A 4204-nucleotide genomic window follows, 5' to 3' on the forward strand; every position below is an offset into this window, starting at 1 on the left:
ATCTAAAGGCCTCTGGTCATCTCTAGACCCAGCTGTCCGGGATCTTCACTTGAGGAATGGGGATTCCACACACTCACCTTGCCCCTTGTTTCCTGTCTCTAACTGGTACCCCTGTCCTCTCTACCTGTCTCCCCGATATCTCCCCACCCTAGTCTTTGTCCTGGCGGGTGGCGGGGGGCTGGCCCAAAATGGGGGTAAAGGCCTTCAGCAGTGACACTCCTTCCTGTTCTCTGGGCAGTGGAGTCCGAAATCCCCACAGCCTGGGTTTGGCTGTGACCCTGCAGGGCCGGGGGCTCACCCTTTTGTTCTGGGCATCTTCACACTGTGGAGCTGCTGCAGCCATCCCACTGCCAGTCCTGGGAGGAGTTCCATCCCATTAACTCCTCCACTGTCACCATGGCAACACAGGCTCCCAACGCTTCCAAAGATAGGAGATAGAGGAGTGTCCACGCCAGGGCAGACCTGCACCCCTTCTCCAGACACACCGGCGAGCCAGAGACCTTGACTCATGTCCAGTCAGGACAGCCACACTGCCTGATGTCCCACCCTGTGCCCAGTGCCGCCGGCCTCCCAGGAACATCCCCACGCCTCCCAGACAGCCCCGGCTGCCGCGGGTGTTAGTGGATGGCTTTCAGCTTATTTTAGGTAAAGTTTCTTCATGACTCTGTGCATGCCTTTTCCTCCCATAGCTCTGAAATCCAAGCAGGCTCATAGCAGAGCTGGAGTTAGGCACGGTAAGAGTACGCAGCAGCTGTACACTCCCATTTTTTCATGGACTCCCTAGTGTAAACCTCTGTGGTATATATGGTGACTCCTCCCATTTTACAGAAGAAATTGAGATCCAAGGTCACAATGCCATTAAATGAAGACAATATCTGGATTCAGGGATGTTTTTAACTTGTTTTTGACACTTATGTAGTTCGTGCAATAGGCCCGGCACTGTTCTACGCTGTATGCATATTCACTCTTTTAATCCTCAAAACAATCCTATGGGGTGGGTACCATGAATAGCTCCACCTTGCAGATGAGGGGTCAAGGCCCAGAGTGGTTAAGTAATGTGCCCCGAGTCACACAGAAAAGAGGTAGTCTGGGATTCAAGCCCAGGCACTTTGGCTCCTGAGTTTGTGTCCACCACTACTATACCGCATAGAATGCTTATAATTCTAAGGCTCTTCACTCCCAGCTATACTCCACCCCACCCTCCAGTCAAGAAACTGACCACCTGACCACCTCTAATAGCCACACCTGGCTTCTCTCCCGGAACTGGCCGGTCTCTCCAACAAGCAACTGGCTAGTTTTGAGGATTTTATCTTCCCAACCGTCGTGCATCTTTCTTTTCCAATTTCCCTCACTCTCAAAGTAATCTCACGTTTCCACTCATTGCTCTGGGCCTGAATAGGCTCCCATTTGGAACTACAGCTGGGAATTGTCTTCCTTTAGAAAGAGCCTTCCAGTACCCTCACAAGGGAAGTCCCCCTTGTCCTCCCACACTCAGCCTGTCTCCAAAGACCATTAATGCAATCACTTAACAAGAGGCCAGCTCTAATAGAAAGGGAGAAAGAGGAGGAGCGGCATTGTTAGCAGTTTGAAGGGGAGAAGAAATCATAAAATCCATCAAACCTATATTTGTCTCATTAAAAGTGTTTCTAATTTATAATGTCCTGGAATGCAGATGCCGCCCAGCTGTGCGGGCCTGGTAGTGCTGCCTGGTGCACACCCCCCACCACCACTCCTGGGCCCCCTCTCCCACCTCGCTGGGACTGCCATCAATTTCTGCTCATCAGCGGCACTTACAGTAAATGGATTCATTTGTGGCAATGGGAGCTGAGAGACAAAGGTGACAATATAATTAAGGTTTTTAATTCTATGCCTGAACAGTTAAGTCCAGAACTCATGATAATTAGCTGGCTGTAATGAAAGATCTTTAATCGTTATTTTCCCTTTGTTTCCTATAATTGTTCATTTTGGCCAACTACATTTGTCCTTTCATTTGAATCTGGTTGCACAGTTTTATGTCATTGCCATTATTCCTATAAAGTCCAAAGAAAATATGTTGTGGAGCAGGTCCTTTACAAAGTCACGTTAAGAGGCCACAGGGGCTCATCCGTGCACAACTGCTGCCTGGGGGACACGGCTCCTTTCTGGAGAAGAGGAAAGCTGGTCAGAAAACCCACAGGCCTGGGGATATGTCTCCATAAAAGCAAGCACTGGCAGGAGAATGAAAACAATGCGCTCTTTACAGCTGAACTGGCCGCATAAGCCTGTGTCTGGAAAGATGAGAATCACCCAAGTTCTGGGCACACATACTGTTTTTTCACATTTTAGCATTCCTATTGTCGGAACGCATCTTACAACTGAGGTGCGTATTTAATGTCATGACCCTCCTTTGCATTTCCTGAACAGTAATGAATGAATTCACAGTGTTGCTTATAACTGATGGTGCCTTAGATTTGAAAAAACATGGTAAGGCATCCGTACAACAAGTATTTACTAAAGATTTACTACACTCTAGGCAGGGTGCTGGGAACACAGCGATGGGGAGAAACCTGAGTAGTCTCTGCTCTTGTAGTCTCCACAGTCTGGAGGACTGTCAAAGCAGCCTCCTGTCCAACCACACCTGGCCACAGGACATTTCTCACTGGCTGCGGACTGTTTGGACCCTGCTTCAACTAAAGATCTGGGAGGCAAATGACTCTCAGAAACCAAAACATCAAAGCAAGAGGTTGGGGGACTTATGGCAAGGAAATGGAGGAGTCCCATCTCACAGCTAACCAGGACTAGAGAATAACCCAGCCAGGAAATTTGGGGGGGCAGTACTGTAACAGGAAAGGAAAACTGGCCTCAGAAAGATGTAAGGAATGCACGTGGGTGTGGGGAGCACCTGGGTGGGAGGCCTGTGTGGCTTGTGACACATTCCACGTCCTTTCTCTCCTCCCTGCACTGCTGATCTGGGTCCGGAAAGTTGCTTTCCCAAAGCCACGTGGCAAATTCCTGTATTTCTGGAGAGGATTAGAGCTAATCTGTGTCTCCTCTGATGCACAGCCCTTCAGCTCAAGGTTCTGAACCTTGTCTTGTCCCAAACTCCCTTTAGTGACCAGTCACAGTGAAGAGGAAAACTAGGCCATCCCCATAAAAATCCTCTTCCTCTTCCCCAGTCCATTCTACACACAAAGTCAGAGTGACTGTTTTAAAAATACATGACCCTTCCCGATAAAAATCTTCAGTGGCTTCCTAGCATCCTTTGGAAAGAATCTAAACAAAACAGCCCAAGTCCCGTCTGACCTGCCCTCCTCTGCCCTCCCCGGGGGCCTGGCTGCTCAGCCCTGGATGTAGCAAGCTCAATTTCAGTTCCAGCACCTTCTCCAACCTCCAACCACCTTTGGCTTACTGAATGGAATCCTTCCAAGGCCAACTCAAATGTGACCTTCAATCTAAATTACGCCCCCATTCATTCTGTTTCTTGTTACGCTTATAATAGTGTGTAATTATAAAGTAAACTGAGAGCTGGTTTACTTCCTTCTTCCATTCATACAGATGGTAAGGTCCCTAAGGGCAGGGTCTGAAGCAGGAATGCCAATACCTAGAACAGAGCTTGGTGCTGAGAGCCAGAAGACACTTTGTTAAACGAAAGAACAACTAAACCAGACTCACAGAACGAATCCTTTTTTTTTTTTTTTTTAAGATTTTATTTATTTATTTGACAGAGAGAGATCACAAGTGGTAGAGAGGCAAGCAGAGAGAGAGAGAGAGGAGGAAACAGGCTCCCTGCTGAGCAGAGAGCCCGATGTGGGACTCGATCCCAGGACCCTGAGATCATGACCTGAGCTTAAGGCAGCGGCTTAACCCACTGAGCCACCCAGGCACCCCAGAACGAATCCTTGAAGGCCTCTGCCCAAATGAAAAGGGCGCAAGGCAATGGAGACTCCCTAGAGAGGGAGGTCTGGCCCCTTCGCACAGGAAAGCAGCAGCCAAGGTCCACGCGGGCCACCGCGGGGGAAGCCAGGTGGAGCCCTGCGCCGCCCCCTGGGAGGGCTCAGTTCCGGGGCGGGCCCTTCTGTAGTGCACCTCCTCATTGGCCACCCACCGGGAAGTTCCACCTCCGCACTCTTTTTTTTTTTTTTTAAAGATTTTATTTATTTATTTGACAGAGATCACAAGTAGGCAGAGAGGCAGGCAGAGAGAGAGAGAGAGAGGAGGAAGCAGG

The sequence above is a fragment of the Mustela nigripes genome, chromosome 9 (assembly GCF_022355385.1).
Source record: "Mustela nigripes isolate SB6536 chromosome 9, MUSNIG.SB6536, whole genome shotgun sequence".
In the NCBI taxonomy this organism is placed as follows: domain Eukaryota; kingdom Metazoa; phylum Chordata; class Mammalia; order Carnivora; family Mustelidae; genus Mustela; species Mustela nigripes.